Source organism: Narcine bancroftii, chromosome 1, assembly GCF_036971445.1.
Source record: "Narcine bancroftii isolate sNarBan1 chromosome 1, sNarBan1.hap1, whole genome shotgun sequence".
NCBI classification, from domain to species: domain Eukaryota; kingdom Metazoa; phylum Chordata; class Chondrichthyes; order Torpediniformes; family Narcinidae; genus Narcine; species Narcine bancroftii.
The window spans coordinates 43544286-43565673 of record NC_091469.1 but is presented as its reverse complement, the minus strand read 5'-3'; the positions used below and the strand labels follow the sequence as shown (position 1 = coordinate 43565673).

At 42.5% G+C, this 21388-nt stretch overlaps 1 protein-coding gene across 4 annotated transcripts in view; it reads left to right on the top strand.

The window, feature by feature from the left end:
- Window positions 1-4163: 4163 nt before the first annotated feature.
- Window positions 4164-21388, top strand: part of LOC138757589 (methylcytosine dioxygenase TET2-like) — a 177706-nt gene continuing 160481 nt past the window's right edge. For all 4 annotated transcript variants that reach the window (XM_069925192.1, XM_069925221.1, XM_069925202.1 and 1 more), the window contains exon 1: window positions 4164-4491. The gene's annotated coding sequence lies outside the window, so the exon portion shown is untranslated. The remainder of the gene's footprint in view (window positions 4492-21388) is intronic.

Here is a 21388-nt window from a genome sequence, read left to right as displayed (position 1 = left end):
TAAAGGTTTTGAAGTGCATTTAACCATGGAGATATATGATAAAGAAATAACCATTGAGATTATATGAAGTAACCACCATTTTCCTTCTGCTGGTTACATTGGTAAACACTTCAGTGATTGCAACATTTTATTTTTCTTACTGCACAGTTGGCTCAGCTTGTTCAAGTATTGTCGCAGACCAAGTCTAGCTCACCATCTTGTTCATGTCAGCCCTACCCTCACGTGGAATGGACTGAAAGTCCTTGTCATCATCTTCAAACTTGTCTTTGCTCCATCTCTGTAGCCTCCTCCAAGCTTTTGATCAATCTGTGATATCTGAAACATCTTATTCTTGTTTTGTCTTTGTCATTGGCACCCTTCCTGCTTCTACCATACTCATTAGAAATCCATTCCAAACCTTGTCCATTTTCCCATAAAATCTCAACACCATTAAAACCTTCTCAGACCCCATTTTTCCAAGCAATATTTTGGTCATATTCCCAGCTCTTCAATGCTGATTTCATCTTCTTCCATGAAGTACCTTGGCAAGTCTCTGTCTGGAAAAGTATCATTGTATTCCAGCAGCTACTTCGGTAGGGCTACTAAAGCTATACACACACACACTAGCTTAGTCAACACAAGACTGTTTTATTTAGACTTTACAGGCTTCTTTTATATTCCTCACGTCCCAGGCTCCACAGGACGGAGTGAGACATGGGGTGAGACATCATTATGAGTTTGCTGCCGATCCACAGGCCCGGCAGATTTAAATTAAGCACAGTGAGCGTCCCGCACCTTCTGGCAGGAGACTCCGTAAATCAGCGTGCCATTACTCGGCATGCAGAAGGCTGATTTTGTTTTTGTACGCAGACAGGTCCCAGGAGCACCATTACAATGACCGTATGAGGGCCCTTTCTGTGTGATTAAGAAGGACAGGGTTGTATTTACTTTGGACATTGGGGGGCATTCGCAGCTGTTTAGTGTGGACAGACTCAAGCCTGCCCATGTGGATCCCACTTCATCCATTCAGCCCAGAAGGTGCGGGCATCCTCCTAAGGTGCATCCAGCTAGTGTTTCAGTTTCTGGCGACAATTCTGGGGGTTTGGTGTAGCGGGCCAAATGAGCACAATGTAGTATTGTGAACCGTCGCTGGTGCGGTTCTTTGGCGGGCATGCAGAACTATAAGCCAGCTGGGTACTCACTCAGTTAACGGACTGCACACGCGCGGTGCTGCATGCCTAGTAACGGCACGTTGGTTTACGGAGTCTCCTGCCAGAAGGTGTGGGACACTCACTGTGCTTAATTTAAACCTGCCAGTCCTGTGGATCAGCAACAAACTCATAATGATGTCCCACCCCATTCCGTGGCGCCCGGGACTTGAGGTATATAAAAGAATCCTGTAAAGTCTAAATAAAACAGTCTTGAATTGACTACCTGGTGTGTGTGTGTATGCTTTATTAGTCTGACCAAAGTAGCCACTGAAGTATAATCCATATTCAAGGAGAATTTCTTTCCTGCAGTTATCACATTCTTAAATGGATCACTCATTGGTTAAAAAAAAATGATGCACCTGCACTGATTTTAATGGTACTTTTCTCTCTACCCTGCACATTGTCTTTGATAATGCCATACCCTGCATTCTTTGACTGTGGTATGACACCCTGCATTTATGTTTTATGATTGCTTATGTGTTTACATTGACTTGCCTGGATAACACACTAAGCAAAGCTTTTCAATGTATCTCGATACATTTGACAATAACCAATTCAATTCAATTCAATTCAATAATTGCAAGGGTATTGTCAATTATAGTACACTAAAATTAAGTGTATAATTATTCAAATAGTTTTGTCAGGTTTGTCACTGCCACATTGTAATTGACAGCTGTAACTCTTTGCAGTTGTGATCTTTCAATACTTGTCCTGTGCCAACTCTCTCACCCTTTCTCTTATCACTCTGCCATGACTGTGGCCCCACTCATGCACCCACATTCTGTTAAGCTGCCACTTGGTCACATTTGTAACAATGTTACATCATCATCACATCACAGTCCTGTTGCACCACTGACTCACAATCTGAAACATACCAAGGTCTCTAAAAATCTTGTGTTGTGTCATTCAATGGGGTGGTTGAGTGGTATTAATGTAGAGTTAAGAGTTTGTTATTATTGAGGACAAACAGCAATTAAATGGAGTTCTGGTGCATCTGTTGTGACCAAATCATTATTGAATGGAAACTAAATAATTTAGTGCTGCCATCATTCCTTCAGCACCCTTGGAAGAAAAGAAAGGGCACCCGCTTTTGGAAGTTATTGCATCATTAGAATTGGTTTTACATTTAACTCGCATTGAAGGCAAATATCTACATCTTGTGAATCTGAATGATGTTTTCTTGATTGGTTCAGCAGCTCAAAGTTAATGCTAAGTATCCAATAGTGGGATGCTGCTGTGACAGGCTAGAGGAGGAACTTAGCGGGTAAATTAGCTTTTCAGACTGTGGAATCCATTCTCAGTTTTTGTCTGTTAGGTTTCTAGGTTTGGTAAGCAAATAGACACAGTGGAGTTGGGGGTGCTGGAGGGGAAATAGAGGGGTGAGAGTGGTGGGGGTTGGTATTGATGGGAGAAATAGTGTAGGGATAGCACATTCTATTCATTGCCAACAAATGTCTGTTTGTCCATCATCACTTAAAGAACTACAATTTGTATTTGCAACCAATATTAAAAGATTAAAATTTGCCAGTTAATCTGCTTCCAATTGTATGTAAATTGTGCCTAGTTTAATCTGATTTGGATGTGTAGATTCACAACTAAAAATCAGCCCTTTTGAAATGGCAATATGAAATGTATCCCTTTTAGAAAGAGAGTTGTTGATCATTCCTCTCCTCTACAAATGAAGTTTGATTTCATGTTTGTTCAGAAGTTGTCTCTACCAAGCTGCAAGGCTGCATCATCTTTTGCTCTCTTTGTGAAATCTTGTCAGAGATTTTTATGAGTGGGGTGCATCTGTTCTTTTCAAGTCGAATGTCCTTTTAGACTGAATCAGAATGACATGTGTTATGCCTTGCTTTATAGATTAGCCCAGCCCTGTAAAAGTCAGAGAAAAGAGTTTCAGAAAGTTCTAAAACATTTCCCATCCCCCACTCTACACTGACAAAATCTCCATTTTACTTGAAGCACTCTCTCCCTCCAGTTGGCTGGTGGGGGTGGTGCACTCCATTCAGAGTCAACAAATGTCACACTGGGTTGGTGGGATAAGAAGCAAGAAGGCAGCCAGGCACAGTTTAAAGCTGTGCCAGAACTGAGGCTGAGCGGATTATAGCCCGATACAAACCACCTGTTCTGTTAAAGTAAAGAAATGCAAGAGGCAGCATCAATCGGGAGCCTTGATGATCATGCGCTGAAACGGAGTGTCTGCTCAGACAGGAAAACCATGCTCACTGATTGCTTTTGTTAAGCTCCAAAAATGCACACAGTATTTTCAGAGAAAATGCAGCATTTTTCAGGATGTTAGGTGGGAGAACTATTGTTGGCAAAATTCAATGGCTGGCGTTTGCTCCATTTCATCAGTAGGTGTCGATGGGTTGAAGTGTGTGTGGTTTTGAGTATGGGTGTTGGTGTGGGTGGGTGGGTGTATGTCGGTGTGGGTGGGTGTATGTCGGTGTGGGTGGGTGTATGTCGGTGTGGGTGGGTGTATGTCGGTGTGGGTGGGTGTATGTCGGTGTGGGTGGGTGTATGTCGGTGTGGGTGGGTGGGTGAGCGCGCATGGTGGATGGGGCTAGATGAGGAGAGAGAACGGAGTGGGGTTCTTGACACAAGTCGAAAAACTCTGTGCTTGAGGGTTAAATCTAGTTTGAGCACAACACTGACACATGCCTGCAGTCACTGTATTCAAAAAGTAGTCCCGATGGAAATTAGGCAGGAGTTTCAGAAGAGGTCAATACGATGCCAGAAAGGATGTAGAAAAAAAAAACATGAGTCGGAAAGAAATAGGAACTTCTGAAAAAACTACTTCTGAATAGCAGCAGCGAACTGCTAGACTTTCTGAGTGCGAGGGGCTTGGCAAAGTGCGAGGGAGCGGGCGACCGGTCAAAATGAGGTGTTGCGAGCAATCCTTCTCCGCTGCGCTCCAGTCCAGGGTTTCATTTCAACCTTCCTAGTGTTCACTATTGTGCAGTTAGAAATCATAGGTCCTTTGTGTTTCAGGACCTAGTGGGGAAATGATTTACAACGACCCAAACAGGCAAACCTATCTTCCTGACAGAGTCCTCAGTGGATGAAGCACATGCTGGTCACGTCCACACTGCCGGCCGGGGGAGGGGAACATTGGGGTGTCGATGGCGATGATAATAGATGTCGGACCGTCATATGAATATTGATGCAGAGGCCAGTCTGCTTTCGTAGAGGAGCAGAAGGAAGCAAGATGGCTACCCTGTAGGATTTGTTTGAAAGGAGACAGATTGGACTTTGCTGGATTTCTGCGGCGCTGAGGGAGATACTGAGACTGCAGCGATTTGTAAGCACCAGGAAGGTCTTATGCTTCTTATTGAGCTGTTTTCTTTGAAGGAGGAACCTATTAGAAAGACACTCTGCACGAAATTAGGAGAGAAGGGAAAAGGTGGTGTGGGGGGGGGGGGGGGGGGGGGGCTTTGCAGAAAATTAGCCAAAGCTCCTCCAACATGGCTGACAATATTACTTTGATTAAAAAAAATACTAGGGCATTTTGTGCTTTGATACATTTGAAATTTGCAGTCGCCTTTGCTGCCTGCCTCAATTGTGCAATATGTGTTATTTTAAGCTGAGGAGAACTTACTTGATCAGTTTATGTAGTTTATTTCCTCTTGTAGGTTGGAAGTTTTTTTTTGGTCAGAGCACAGTGAGGGGATAGTGGTACCGTGGAACAGGTACTGTGTTTTCACCTCATTGGTGTGTGTTCTTAAATTTAATGTCCTTTCTTCATTTTTTTTTGTTAAAATTGTCATTTGTGCTGTTTGCAGTGAACCAAGTCCTCCAAAAAAAAGGTGAGGAGGTAATATAGAAATCATTTAATGAAGGGATTGAATGGTACAGAGAAGATGCTGGGTATTAGAGGCACTAATTATTTTTAATTCTTTGGCCGCCTTCTCGTCTATTCGTTTGTTTGGTGAGTGACAAGGAGATACAAAGACACAAGCAGTAAAGAAAGGAGTGCAGGTCTGCAAGGTCAGGGACACCAAAGGAAACAAAATATCTTGCTGTACAATTGGGGGGAGAGGGGACTTTCCAGCAAGCCATGTTGCCAATAACAAGTAGACTGATAAGGGATACATGCAGCCGTGGCAGAGCTACTTGTGTTGCCACTTGCAAGCTGGAATGTTCTTGCTGCAGTCTGATCAGCTATTATGCCCTGTTTTGGAAGGAATTTATGATGTCTCTGCCCCGATGGTATCGTGGATTGGCATCTGCCGACAATTTCTTTATTGGATCGAGAAGCAATGCTAAATGGGCCGCCTCTTTTCAGCAGAAAAAAAGTCTTTTTTTTGGGGGGGGAAGAGGCTTGCAGCAATCTCAAAGTGAAAATGAAAAACTTGCCGTTTTCAGTGAACTGGAGTTTTTTGTTGTGTCGTATGAAATTCCCACACTGCCCCTGCGAACAAGTCAGTATCAGTTGTTTTTAGCTCATTGAGAGGATAAATGGTCATTAGGATTTGCATTTTAATAGCCTCTTGGAATATTTGTAGGGCATGAATAAAACATTACTTTTTGTATATTTGAATTGTGTATTCTCCACATTCACCTTTCACTTTGTTTGGAATTGCTCAGTGGTGTAAATTGTGCGAATTTTATACAAAAAGGATGTGCTGATGAGAGGAGGCGGCCAGGGAATGAACCAAATGGTGGAGGTGCGTTAAGAAGCACGAGGGCAGTGACACCAAACTGGGAGTGAAGTAACCCAGACACGTGGTAAATAACAACATGGAAATGATACGAGGTGATTTTATCCAGCTACCTTCTGTGCTAACCAGCTCTTTCTGCTATTAACTTGTTTCAACTGCGGGGGAGAAACGAAGCACCCAGCGCCCCTCTTTATAAATGAAGGGGGGGGGGGGGAAGCGATTCACACATCTCAGAAAATTCTTCAACTGAGTGAAACAAGTGGAAGCTGCTTTAGTCTATTGGTTCAGGTGAAATATTTGGCTTTAAAAGCCATCTTGTTTGTGGCCAAATGTTATATGACAGTAAGATGTTGAAAGACGTGTGATAGGTACACAGTTACCCAGCAAAGAAAGTGCCGGAGGAACTCAGCGGGACAGGCTACATCTATAGAAAAGAACGGACCGTCAACGTCTTCGAGCCAAAGCGTCGACTATCTATGTCTTTCCGTAGATGTGGGCTGCACCTGCACTTGGTGTGTTGCTCCAGTTTTGCTGTACACTTGGTTGCCTCATTCCCATCAGTTACATTGAGCAATTATAATTGCTTCTATTTATCATGTTACTCCTAGCAAGGACATTTGCTCAATTGTGCTAGAAGTGCCTGTGTTTTTTGAAAAAAGAAGGAAGATGTATTTATTGGAGACTTGAGAGGCTGCAGTTGATGGGATCTGTGACCAAAAAAAACTATCTGTTGGAGGGTGGAGTGGGGGTGGTGGTGGAATTGAAGGGTTTCAACCTGAAATTTTACCAATTCCTTTTACACTCCCTCTCCCCGGTTATGCTTGACCCACTGAACTCCAACAGTGTGTTTTCGTTGCCTGTGTTGAGTTTTTTTATATTGTGAAGGGAATTCATGCATAATGAAATACAGTAGAAATGTTAGATAAAGTGCCCTGTTATGTTGCTTTGTTCTTGTATATCATGGGTCTACCAAGTTGGAAGTTAAGTAAATATTAGTTTCACTTTGTTTCACTTAACCCAGATGTTCAGGTTGTTCCCCCAGCACCATATTATTATCAAAGTGGGATTACAATTCTGATTTGTGCACAAGTTGACTTGAAATCACGAGCAAAAAAAATACATTTTGGGGTTGAACATCGTTGGTTAAACTTTGACTATGATGCTTCTCTTCTTTGATGTTGGGGTGTGAATATTTGGATCTCATGGGAAAAAGAGGAGCACAATTTGCTGTAATGAAGTAGCTGATGGTGGGGGGGGGGGGGTGTTAGGTCTAGGTGTGTTGAGGAAGATGATGAAAACAACCTTGAGTTAAACATGTGTCATGACTCTAATTTCTTTATTCTTTATTCAAAAAGATTCTTTATAATTTTCATTTGAGGATTATCCAGATGAGGGATTTTACACAGGTTATTGCTATGTGTCCTCCCTCTGTGCTACGGTGCTGAAAATGGAACCATCTATTCATATTAAAATAAAGACAATCAAATGTTAAGCTTCTTTAGGATTTGATGTATCAAGTTCTATAGTCTTGCAGCCTTGATGTTGGCTTTGTACTCTTGAAGTTGGTCCATTGCTGTCTTCTAAAGAATCAAGTTCCTAAAAATGTTAGCAAATGTTGGAACATTTAAGGCTTCTTTACTGACCATGGATGGTGAACATTTGTCAACTCTGGAGAAAGAGTGCAGAACTAGCAAGTACTCAATATTTGTTTTGATGAAGGAATTTTCAAGACCTCATTTAATAACAACTTTGAAATGCACATGTGCATGAGGTGTGTGGCCATTCCACTCAGCAGTGAAGGAGAAGTAAGTGTATTATCAACAGCCAATTTTCACAGAGCATCCTGAACCTCGTGGTGTGAACTGGGAATGAGGTTTTGGTTCTGATTAAATATAACACTGTTCATATTTGCTATCTTTTCTGTTCAGGCTCTAAACACTAATGTTCCTTCCTTTATCGTTTTTAAAAATTTATCTACTTTTTTTTAAAATACGCTTGAAACTTCCCTCTTTGACCAGTTTTTTTACTGCATGTCCTATTCATCTCGTATGGCTTGCTGCCAGATTTGGTCTGGCAAAATCTGTCCGAAGCCTTCTTGATAATTCTAAGTTTTTCTTGCTTTGAACTTTTGGGATGTTTCAAAATACATTTTAACCATAGACATATATGTGAAGGGCTAGGACTATATTCATGTGGTGGTGGGGACATTCCGATAACACATATGCAGCAGGATCACGCAGACTGAAAATGACCGCTCAAGATGTTTTCAGTTGTCCTTGGTGGGAGATTGATACAAAAGATGAAAACACCTACACACACCTTAAATTTGGTGCAATGGGAATTTTTACATTTGTCCTCAAGGCAGGTGCAGCATCTCTCACAACGCAATGCTCCCGCTGCATTCCACTGAGAATTTCAGGCTTAATTTTAGCTGTTAAATCTCTGGGTTGGGTTTTGAGCACAGAATATTACGATCTAGAATCGAGAGAGCATCTCATTGAGTATAGTAAGTACAATGCTGGAGAAATTCAGCAGGTCTTTATAGAGCAAAGATAAAGATAATAACCAACATTTAAATTTTTGAGGGCTTCATCAAGGTGTGAGTACATGGCCATAAAGCTTGAGAGCAGCAGGGATCACAGATGGGGAGCAGTGAGAGAGAATCCCACAGCTCTCCCTTTGGTGAGCAAAGGAAAACTTCTTCAGGGTAGGCATCCCTCAGAGATTTCAGAGTTCTGTAATAGACAAAAGTAAAACACAACAGTCTGTCGACACTGGTTGAAGTAAAAACAATGCTGGAGAAACTCAGCGGATCAAACAGTGTACCTTGTAGAGCAAAGATAAAGATGTGTAACTAATGTTTTGGGCTTGAGCCCTTCATCAAGGTAGGGTTAGGGTTGAGTATTATGGTGATGAGGCAATGAAAATATGATGAAATTTAAAAAGCAGACAGATTACAGAATTAGCACTGCCAGACAACTGCCCAGATGGAGAAAATGACACCTGGTAAATCTGATTAACTTCCCAAGGCATTTTTTGGCACTTAAGGTGATTCTAAGTTTGGAGAAGACAACAGCAGTGAATTATGTGAATCTGCATAGTTGTGTGATATTGAAGCCAAGGCTGTCATTTGGTAGTCTTCTGCATACCAGCGTGTCTCTGGGAATGGGGAAGCTGCACTCAGATTGAATGAGCATGGCTAATCATTTGTGTTGGCTGACTCCATATACACTGAGAGATACTATTGTTTGGACTGTGACACTCCGATAACTCATTCACCCTCAGATATGAGCCTTTGGTTGGAACAAACTTTTAATCTTGGTCTAAAAAGAATGTGCAGGTCAATTGCAGCTAAGAAGGGACTGCTTCCATGATGAAAATTGTGGTGCATATTGCTTGTAAATAAATTTCATCTGTAAGGGACATCGTGACACATCAGGCCATCTGTTAGTTGTGTAGTCTACAATAAAGTGCACATGCATATTTTGAAAATCCTGGATATTATTATAGATGGTGCTGACCAGAGCTACAGATCTGGTTTACAGACCACCATCAAATTCACTACAACTGGCAAGTAAGATTAGCTCAACAATGGTCATATATTGATTTCAGAAGAGAAAGATAACCTGAAGAAACTTCAAAGCACCTATTGAGATTAGTGATTGATGAACTGGCCACAGGAAAAGAATGGGATTGGTGTCTAAGCTTTCCTTGGTATGCAATGAGTTGGTAAATCTGCCAGGGAGTGATAAGTGGACAAAAGAAACAGGAAGACAACACCTCATATTCCTCCTGGACACTGTTAAATACAACAGTATGAATGTATGAAACTGCCTCTGTCTGGTTCAGCTGTTTCCACCTCTATCTATCCCATTTTCACTATTCTCTCTAACTATCCCCTCCCCTCAGTGATCTCTTCTACCTGTCTCTCCATCTCTTCTACCTTGTTTTATTTAAAACCCTGTTGCCTCAAAGGGCCCCCCCCCAAACACCCACCCCCATCACCTCCTTAAATACTTAGTTTCTACTTTTGTCTCAATAAAGTGTCTTGGCCTGAACATTGACCATTTCTCTCTGTGGACGTTGTCTGATCTGTTGAGTCTCTGCAGCTTCTTTTTGTTCACTTGAGATTCCAGCATCTGCAGTGTTTGTGTTTCTCTCTTGTTATTTTTTTAGCCTGGAACATACTGTTAGTAAAAGGAGAATTACTATGCATACTCATGTAATCATCAAATTTTTGGACCACTATTTCGGGCCCCCCCCCCAAAAAAAGTGGGGGTCAGCTTTTGCACAGGTCAAACTTTTGACCTTGTAAGTACCTTCATCGTTCAAGGTGTTGGGAGCTCGGATGGCCAGGGTTGGTGGTAAGTCTGCGTTAGGGGCGTCGGTAGCTCAGATGGGCTGGCAGCCGGCTGGGGTGTTGGGAGTTCAGATGGGTGGGCGGCTGGGGCAAGGATCTGAGATCAGAAGCCTGGATGAGCAAGCAGCCAGGTGAGGATCTGTGGTCGGGAGCTCGGATGGGTGGGATGCCAGGATGTGGCCAGGGCAAGGATCCACTGTTGGTGCGCTGGGTGCTTGGATGAGTGGGTGAAGGGGGTGCAACTTTTACGCTGGTCATACAAAAAACATCTGATTTTGGGTCCATAAAGGTGGGGGGGGGGGGGGGGGGAGGGGAGGAAGGGAAGGTTTGACCGCAACATGGTATTGATGATTACAAACAGTAAATATACAGGAGTGAGCACAGAATAGAAAGGCCTTAAATTAAGTGGTTTTATTACTGTGAGTAGGGCGTGGGATAAAATGACAACTTGTGTGCTAACAGCTAAACGAGCAATCGGGATGTATACAATTTGAGCAATTTGTTTTCATTGAAAGATTTATCCAGACATTGCACCTTTGATGAATTCTTAAACCTTGTATGGCAGGTTGGGCTTTCATGCGATGTAAATTACATACAGATTTGATTCAGGTTGTTAACCAATTGAAAGTTTGACCTAATGTGCAAAACTGCAACTTTAATAGAAATAGCAACAAAAACATGAAGAAATATTGTCTATCTCCAAGGACAAACATGTATTCAGAAGACAGCAATGACAGTGCTATGGCTGAAGCAAGATCAGCTTCCGGGGGTACATGCAAGTGACTCTCATTCTTGCCATTGTTGTAATAGACGGCCATCACTACACGTGTGCTCGTGTGAGGAAAGAAAAGTGTCAGTCAGGTGTAGTGATGTGCTTTTGGGCCAAATGCAGAATATCTGACCAGACCAGTGCCACCAAGGTGACTATTTCACTGTCAAGAAATGTATCCAGCAAGAAAATAGAGACAGTCTTTGAATAACTGAAATAGACATGTCTGGAATCTACCTATTTGCAGAAAGGGCAGGAGACAGCAAGATTTTAAGATGTAGATACCGTATCTGTCTAAGCTGTGGAGATGATCATAACTGCAGAAAAACATTTTTCCATTATGGGTAGAGGTACCTAAGGTTCATGCACTGACCTTTGACACAAAATGTAGTTGTCATAATATTGTTGGGTGAAGTACTGAAGGTGCTTGGATCAATGTGCATTGAGATGACCAGTGACTACACTTGCCAGTGTTTGTGACTGACTGTCCAGGGCAATAGGCAAGGAGATTCTGATATGGCTAGTGAGAAAACAATCTTTACCTTACAAAAAGTAAGTGAGATTTTTTGTCACATCTGCAAAAATTGCTAAGACATGGAAAGGGGTCCACCCCAGAAAGATAGTTATACAGTATATATTTGGCTCCTGTGGACGCTGCGGGACCTGCTGAGTTTCTCCAGCACTTTTGTGTATTTACAACAATCACAGCATCTGCAGACTCTTATTTTCAATCTAAAAGATCAAGAAGATTTAATGTTTGTGTTTTTCTCTTATTATTTTGTAGTCTGGAGATCTCTGTTAGTAACAGGAAAATTACTGTGTATAATCACCTAATTTTTTGGACCACTATTTTGGGCCAAAAGGGTGGGGTTCAGCTTTTCCATGGGTCAAACTTTTGACCAAGTAAGTAACTGCATCATTCAAGGTGTAGGAGCTCAGGTGGCCAGGACTGGGTGGTAAGTCCTCATTCGGGGCATCAAGAGCGAGGGTGGAGAGTGTGTCGTGAGTTTAGATGAATGGATGGCCAGGAAGAGGATCTGCGGTCAGGAGCCCAGGTGGGCAAGCAGCAGGGATGAGGATCTCTGGTTGGGAGTCTACAATCTGTAAAAGAGTAGAGGAAGAAACCACCAAAGAAACTCCTACAGGAATAAAGGTGGTGGATACAATTAGTTCAGAGAGCTCCCATCCATTTTTATCAGAAAGATAACAACTATGTTCTTGGCCCTGTTCGTTCACATTTCAACTTGTGGTATCGGAATAGTACAAAAGGTACTATTGAGGCACTGAGACCAATTTTAGTATTCTGTGGTCTGCACAGGATCAGTGTCTTGGGGGGGGGGGGGGGGGAGGAGAGGGAGAATCCATGGGCCATGCCTTACAAAATGAATTATTGTGCCCCCAACACAAATGGCACATGAACATGCCACATGAACAGCAATATGTACCCCCCCTCCACTTCCACCCCCAGCAGTTATCCTAATGCTCCTGATTAGAATTGTTCTGACACCAACTTTGGGTCTGCATGAAGAACTCATGTGTGTTTGAAATCTTTGAAGACCTCTCTACCATGCATCCTCGAACAGAGCAAACAAAATTCTGTAAATATTCTTGGAATCCTTGAAAAAGCACATTTTTCTAAAGTTGTTTAAATTTAACAATGGACCATTTTGATATCTTCTTTTGTATTGTATATAGATATGTTTTATAGGAGATAAATTATTGCAGGTGTTTTTGTTAAGGGTAGGTCACATACAAACACTTCAAAACAGATCTCATTTAAAATGCTGGATCTCTGCTCAAGCCAGACGGCCTGGCTCCGAGTGCCTTTGCAAATGCTTTGGGCAGTGCCTATAGAGACTTCACTAATGGATTGTTGTTTTGAAAAGCAACAGATGAAAGAGATCGGAGGATTAGGTTCAGAGCTGCAGGCTGTCTGAGTGCAGTTTGCTGTTCTAAGAGAGTCATGTGGTTTTGCAAGCAGAAAGAGTAAAATGTGTTTTTTTTTCTAAGAGAGAGAGTGAATTCAGTTCAATAGCAGCAGCTGGGACTAGAACATGACAAGCTGGCAAACGTTGAAAAACCCCATTTTGAAGACTGGTTGTGAGTGCTTAGATCAGCCTGGTCAAAGCCCTGATGGTTTATACAGGAGGAGATGTCTGGCTGCCTAAAGTTTCACTTGAAATAATAGAAACAAAAAGGAACTCTGTGGTGGCCTGAAAGAAAGAAGTTATCATCTGGAAAACCCTGATGGGGCAAGTTTCTTTGGCAAGACACTGATGTGGCTAATTAGAAGGAATCCGTTTTTTCCCAGCGAACAACCAATCTCTCTCTGAAAACTGACAAGAATCTTCTTGAGTGATAACCATTTACCTTTCAAGCACAAAAGCCTAGTGAACTTCATAAATCTTAAATTCTGTGCAGAGTATTAGAATTGCCTGCAACCAGTGAGATTGGACTGTGAATCAAAGAACTTTTAGAAGAGGTAAAGCTAAGTAATATATCAGTATGTAGATTTCCTGGGGTGCAAGAGGAGTAATTATTTTATACTATTTATGATCCAAGTATACATCTTAGATACTATAACTTGCATTTATAGGCTTAGCTCATCAACCAGTTCCACTACCAATGTGTTTTGCTAAATCACTTTGGCAGGGTCAAATGAATAGATTTAAAATTCCAATCAAAATAATAGAACATCACATTTGTGGACTTGTTGAGAACAACAAAAATTTTCATTTCTCATTTTCAAAAATTCTTGGGAACAAGTGATAATAGGAGACAAGGAGCTATCAGAAAGGATAAAGGTGCTCACTGAAAAGGATACAAAGGGAAACGTGTGGACATCAGTTGATTGAACTTGGCTGTACTTAAAACCAAACTTTGCAAAGTTCGGAAAGAACAATTATGCAAATTTATATGGGAGAGGTTCAAGAATGTTCTTTTGTTGTATAACTTGCAGAAGATTCATGGAAGCTGGAGGGATACTTCACAGTTTTACTCAATTAAAATCCATGGTATGATTAGAATATTGTGAAATCAAAATATCTCCCATTTGATTTTATTTCCACAACCCATTCCCAGCTTTGATGCTCCTGGTTGATGAAGTCAGCTCCCTGGTTAAATACTTATTCTAAGTGTGCATCTCTTGAATGTAGTCTATTCAATGCTATGGTTGTGCATGGCAATCAGATTTGGAAAAATGCTGGTAGCGTAAAGGTAGCGTAAAGTGCTCTCCATATGCACCATCTGTCGGTGGGATTAGTGGAGATCTGTGTGTGTCGCGTGATGCTTAGGGCATTTACGTCCAGTTGGTGAGTCCTGTGGAAATGTGAGATAGCCAGCAGCGGATGATGAATTGCTTCATGGAAGAGTAGGAGTGGAATTTCATGTCAAATGTCATTGATGGAGCAACAAAAGGAAGCTGGAGGAACTAAGCAAGTCAGGCAGCGTCCATGGAAAGAAATGGTCAGTCAATGATTGGGGTTGGAACCCTCAATGAAGTCTTGACAAAAAGGTCCTGATGCACAAAGTTGACTGACCATTTCTCTTCATGGATGTTGCCTGACCCATTGAGTCCCTCTAGCTTCTATTTGTTCACTCAAGATTCCATGCAGTTTTTGATTTATCTTGCCATAGTTGAAGTATTTTGCTTTGAGAAATATATGGGAACATGAACATGTACAAGATGAAACAGCGTGGAGAGATCTGGAAGATAGTGTGGGAGAAAGTTATATTGTTGGAGTAGTAGGTAGGTCATGGATTATAAACAACACTTGGCCCAAATGGCCTGTTTCTGTTGCCATACTTCACATGAGTTCAGCCAGAATTTAAGGCGTGCTCACTATGCACAAATCTCAGTGCCAAGAAGTGCAAACTCATCATGCTTCCTCATCCATGACTGAGCAATAGTGGAGGCCACAGGAGAATTAAATAAAAAGTGACATACTATTTTCCTTGGAAATTTTTTTAAAGGTAGAGTAATACCCACTGAAGCTATGATGTGGTTTTAATGATTGGTAACTTCCACAAATTTTGGCCCAGTCAATGGGAGCAGTGGCAGTGCTTCAGAATTTTGGCATCCTTTGCCAGTATCAAATGCTCCTGAGTCTGACAGTGCAGCCAATTACAGAGCAGAAGATCCCACTCAAAATGCTGCTCATCATGCTGGGTTAGCATTTGCATGGCAAGTTCCAACCTAAAATCAAAAAATGAGACGTGCAGCACAACAGGGCCTTGTGGCCCACGAGCCTGTACCCTCTAAATACACCAATTTACTTGCAATCCCCATACATTTTGAAGGGTGGGAGGAAAGCGGAGCAGCCAGAGGAAACCCATGCCGGCATGAGGAGAAAGTACAAACTCCTTACAGTCAGTGTTGGATTCGAACCTGGGTCGCTGGCATTGTAATAACGTCACACTAACCACTACTCTAACCATGCTGCCCTTAATGCCATGACTTCTGAATCCTATGCTACTTTGTCCAGAAGGTTGGGAATTGTCCTTGGTCTACCTAGCTTCTGTACAAAGGGAAGGGAGGAAAGTTTAGGGGAGACCTGAGGGGTAAGTTTTTACACAGAGTTGTGGATGCCTGGAATGCCTTGCCTGGGGTGATGGCAGAGGCTGAAATGTTAGGGGCATTTCAAAGACTTAAAGTCAGGCACGTGGACAAAAGAAAAATAGAGGATTACAAGATAGTTTAGTAATTTTTTTGGTAGGTATAGGTCAGCACAACATCCAAGGTCAAGGGGATTGTGCTGTCAGGTTGGAGGCCGGTGACCAGTGGTGTGCCTCAAGGATCTGTATTGGGCCCATTGTTGTTCGTTATATACATTAATGATCTAGATGATGGGGTGGTGAATTGGATTAGTAAATATGCAGACGATACTAAGATAGGTGGAATAGTGGATAATGAAGAAGGTTTTCTAGGATTGCAGAGGGATTTGGGCTGCTTAGAAAAGTGGGCTGAAAAATGGCAGATGGAATTTAATGCTGATAAGTGTGAGGTGCTTCATTTTGGTAAGAAGAATCAGAATAGGACATATGTGGTAAATGGGAGAGCATTGAGGAATACAGAAGAGCAGAAAGATTTAGGAGTGACGGTACATCGTTCCCTGAAGGTAGAAACTCACGTGAATAGGGTGGTGAAGAAGGCTTTTAGTATGCTGGCCTTTATCAATCATTGCATGGAATATAGGAGTTGGGAGGTGATGTTGAGATTGTATAAGACGTTGGTGCGGCCTAATTTGGAGTTCTGTGTGCAGTTCTGGTCGCCTAATTATAGGAAGGATATAAACAGAGTGGAGAGAGTGCAGAGAAGGTTTACCAGAATGTTGCCTGGGTTTAAGCATCTGGAGTATGGGGAGAGATTGGACAGATTGGGTCTTTATTCTTTGGAGCGTAGAAGGTTGAGAGGGGATTTGATAGAAGTATTTAAGATTATGAAAGGGATAGACAGAGTGGATGTGGATAGACTATTTCCGTTAAGAGGAGGAAAGATTAAAACAAGAGGACATGAGTTAAGAATTAAGGGGCAGAGGTTTAGAGGTAACATGAGGGGGAACTTCTTTACTCAGAGAGTGGTAGCTGTGTGGAATGATCTTCCGGGAGAAATAGTGGCGGCGGAGTCAATTGTATTATTTAAGAAAAGGTTGGACAGGTATATGGATGAGAGGAAGATGGAGGGTTATGGGCATTGTGCAGGGAGGTGGGATTAGAAAGGGTGCGGACTAGAAGGGCCTAATGGCCTGTTTCCGTGCTGTAATTGTTGTTATTATTATTATTATAATATATTCACATATGCATTAAAACAGTAATGCTCTATGTTCTTTACAGCCAGGTCTGAGGGATAGCAGCACCACCTCCTCTTCTGTTGCTATTATCCCATGTAAAGTTCTGATATCTTTGCCAATGTATGCCCTCACTAAACTTGGAGTCTCATTCTCCTCAGCTGCTCCATTTCTGTCAGGCCTCCTCATCTACTGGCCTGAGTGGGTTTACTGCACATTAGATGCCTGCAAAATTTGTTTAGTGTGCACCAGAATCTTGGTCTTTCTTGAATCTGGGGGCAATGGAAAATTACATTTTAATTCAGTATCATCAAACAATGGAAAAATCAATGAGAACCTGGATAAATGCCTTCATTTCTAGAGAGAGGTATCTCAATGTTTCCAGACCTGGGAACTAGTAATAGTGTGTTGCTGATTTAGTTTTGAAAGTGGCTATATATCTTTATCTCTGGCATGGCCAGGCACTGTTGTGCTCACAATTAACCAGAAACACCTCTGACCTGAGGAGCATTGGTTTCGCTGGATCCCTGCCTGTGGCTCCCAGGGAGCCAGGTGCATGGTGAAGTTGCCAAGAACTCACTCAGTTGCTGCAATGAAGGCTGGTGTTTTACTAGGTCATGGTGTCCCAGAATGTCATTGGCATTACTGACTGATCTGTCAAATCCAAAACAATGAGATGCAGCTTCAAAGCCTTCGTAGTTGATCAAGAGCCCCAAATTTCCCTATTTTAAATCTTAAAAATAGTCCCAGTGCCAAATCCAAAATAATAAGATGCAGCTTCAAAGCTTTCGTAGGGAACCATGAGCCTTGAAATTTTCCATTTTAAAATGATAGCTACACAATTAAAAAAAAATTAAAGCAAGAGATCCCCAGCTCCTGAGAGACAAAAATAATGTTGTGAATGGATAACCCTGTATTTTTAAGCATGCTTGCCTAAAGTGGATGTGAGGTATAGATAGGTCATAACCTAATGAACGAGGCTTGAGGGAACGACTGGTCTACACTTGTTTCCGTCCCTATGACGTTTGCTTCCCTGCCCACTTGTAATGCATCCTGGATTATGGACATAATGGACATGCAAAATTTAAATGAATTAAATCATATATAACTAGTTGCTTTCATTACTAGGGGATTGTGCCTGGCTGCAACCAGTGCTGAAGGGAGAATACTTGCGAACAACAGAGTAAAATTCTGTGCTTTCTGTGAAAGGTTCAAGTGCTCGCTGTCTCCTTTACCATTTGTGCTGGCATTCACATCATTGGAAGGTAGTGAATAGGACCTACTGAATGTTCTCATGTTGTGCAGAATTGCCAAGAGCTTTCCCTTAAGCAGAGGTAAATTCCAAACTCTGGAGCTGAGAAAACAACCAGAATTCTGTATCTTGGTATTTTAGCTGATTTGCACTTGACAACATCAGATTATTCAGAGTGGCATGGTATTATAACTCCCCTAAATTTGACCCTGCACTTCTCTCACAAAATCGGGCTGTTAAATTGGAACATATTTCCAAAATCGAGCTATTAAATTGGAACATATTTCCAGTGTATGCAATGTTGTAGATATTGTGGATATAAAATGATACCATCGCAACAGGGATAAGAAGTCATTTAATCCCTCTTCAGTGGGTAATTTTGTTCTTGGTCAGAGCCATGGATTCAGCCATTTATATGGATGATAGGACTAATAATGCCCACTGGTCATCTTGGACATGTTCCATGTTGGATGACTGTCTAACTTTAAAACCAGCTCTCCTGAACAGTGGGACCTCGCGAGGTAATGAAGTGAAGAAGGAGACTAGCTTTTTCTTTTTATTCCTGGTAAACACTCCTCCTTGTTCAGCTACTGTGATATTCCTCACATCCGTTTGGTTGATTTTTGTCTCCTACATTTGCCTGACCTGTAAACACCCAGATTTGGCAATTAAATATAAACATTGGTGGTGCTTGTACAGATGGTCTTGACTTTTTTTTCATGCTCTTTCATCTTAAAAATAAGATGCAGAAGTCTTGGAGAATTTAAATTGTCATTTTAATCTAATGGTGTTTCTTGAAGCGGAGGAGGCTTTTACAAGACTAGATTAGCTTGCAAAAGTTTATAATTACCAAACTCCTTTAAACTAATAGCCAGGTTGATCAGGTACAATAGTGAATTAAGATGTTGTCCTCAGTATGACTGGAATACATAATGAAAAGACATCATGACTGCTTGTTTATTCTGACTGAAGTTTCAAAGTAGCAAGTAGAATGACTTGCATCATTTTTGTGGTTGAGAATGTGGTTTATTTTCAAAGGAAGAATGACACAGGAGAGGGCACAGAAAAAGTGGAATGGTTTTTAAAAAGAAACGTTCTCCTAAATTTCTTAACTGCCATTATCAAATGGATTATAAAGTTGTCAAAAAAAAGAGAAGCGCACAAAATGCTGCAAGAACGCAGCAAATCAGGCAGCATCTGTGGAATGCAAATATAGTCAACTTTTCAGGCTAAAACCCTTCATTAGGACTGAGAAGAAATGAGCAAATGCCTGAATAAAAAGGATGGTAAAGGTCCATTATTGTCATGTAATACTACATTTAGAATGTAACAAACATGAAATACTTTAACTTTAGTCTATCTATCAAAAGGTAGACAGAGTTGCCACTTTGTCCATCACCCCTCACAGAAACCTAGTATTCCCAGGCAGTCTCCCCTCCAAGTACTGACCAGACCTAAGCCTGTTTAGCTTCTGAGATCAGACCGTCTCGGGTGCATTCAGGCTATTAACACAGGTTGGCAAATGATAGGTGAATACAGTTGGGAGGGGAAGAAATGGGGGAAAAAAGTTAGATAACAGACAAAAGGAGAAAGAGGCAGAGGGCTGAGGAAAATGTACTCTGATAGGAGGAAGAGAAGGTCTATTGATTGGAATGAAAGAACATGTTATTCTGAGGGAAAAGTTATGGAAGGTGTCAACAGATGATAGTTGGACTGACAGGCAAGACATTTTAAAAAAAAAAAATCCAGATGTTGGGATTATCGAGGAGGGTATGAGGAGAGTTGAGGAACTTTGAGGAACTTTGGGGGACATCCGATGCGCTCTAGTATTAGCCAAAGCCCTTTCCTGCTCACGGTGTCGAAGGCTTTGGTGAGGTCAACAAAGGTGATGTAGAGTCCTTTGTTTTGTTCTCTGCACTTTTCTTGGAGCTGTCTGAGGGCAAAGACCATGTCAGTGGTTCCTCTGTTTGCGCGAAAGCTGCACTGTGATTCTGGGAGAATATTCTCGGCGACACTAGGTATTATTCTATTTAGTAGAATCCTAGCGAAGATTTTGCCTGCAATGGAGAGCAACGTGATTCCCCTGTAGTTTGAGCAGTCTGATTTCTCGCCTTTGTTTTTGTACAGGGTGATGATGGTGGCATCACGAAGATCCTGAGGCAGTTTACCTTGGTCCCAACAAAGCTTGAAAAACTCATGCAGTTTGGCATGCAGAGTTTTGCCGCCAGCCTTCCAGACCTCTGGGGGGATTCCATCCATACCTGCTGCTTTGCCACTTTTCAGTTGTTCGATTGCCTTATATGTCTCATCCAGGGTGGGAACCTCATCCAGCTCTAGCCTTAGGGGCTGTTGAGGGAGCTGGAGCAGGGCGGAATCTTGGACTGAGCGGTTGGCACTGAAAAGAGATTGGAAGTGTTCTGACCATCGGTTGAGGATGGAGATCTTGTCGCTGAGGAGGACTTTGCCGTCTGAGCTGCGCAGCGGGCTTTGGACTTGGGGTGAGGGGCCGTACACAGCCTTTAGAGCCTCGTAGAAACCCCTGAAGTCGCCAATGTCCGCGCTGAGCTGGGTTCGTTTGGCGAGGCTAGTCCACCACTCATTTTGGATCTCCCGGAGTTTGCGCTGAAGATGGCTGCATGCGCGACGGAAGGCTTGTTTCTTCTCTGGACAGGATGGCTTTGTAAGGTGAGCCTGGTGGGCAGCTCGCTTCTTTGCCAGCAGCTCCTGGATTTCCTGGCTGTTTTCGTCAAACCAGTCCTTGTTTTTCCTGGAGGAGAAGCCCAGTACCTCTTCAGTGGATTGCAGTATGGTAGTCTTCAACTGATCCCAGAGGGTTTCAGGGGACGGGTCCGTGAGGCAGGTTGCAAAGTCGAGCTTTGCTTTGAGGTTTGCCTGGAAGTTTCCTCTCGCTTCGTCTGACTGCAGGTTTCCAACATTGAACCTCTTTCTGGGGGCTTTATTGTTCCTGGGCTTTGGCTTGAAGTGAAGGTTGAGCTTGCAGCGAACCAGCCGGTGGTCAGTGTGGCATTCCACGCTAGGCATGACCCTGGTGTGGAGCACATCTTGTTTGTCACTTTCTCGCACCAGGATGTAGTCCAGGAGGTGCCAGTGTTTGGATCGGGGATGCATCCAGGTGGTCTTAAGGCTGTCCCTCTGCTGAAAAAGGGTGTTTGTAATGACAAGTCGCTGTTCTGCGCAGAGCTCCAACAGGAGGCGCCCATTGTCGTTGCACTTGCCGACGCCATGCTTGCCCAGGATTCCTGGCCAGGTTTCTGAGTCTTTGCCGACACGAGCGTTGAAGTCGCCCAGGATGACAACCTTGTCGGCTGTAGGGGTACGTTGGATGAGGTTGCGCAGGTCGGTGTAGAAC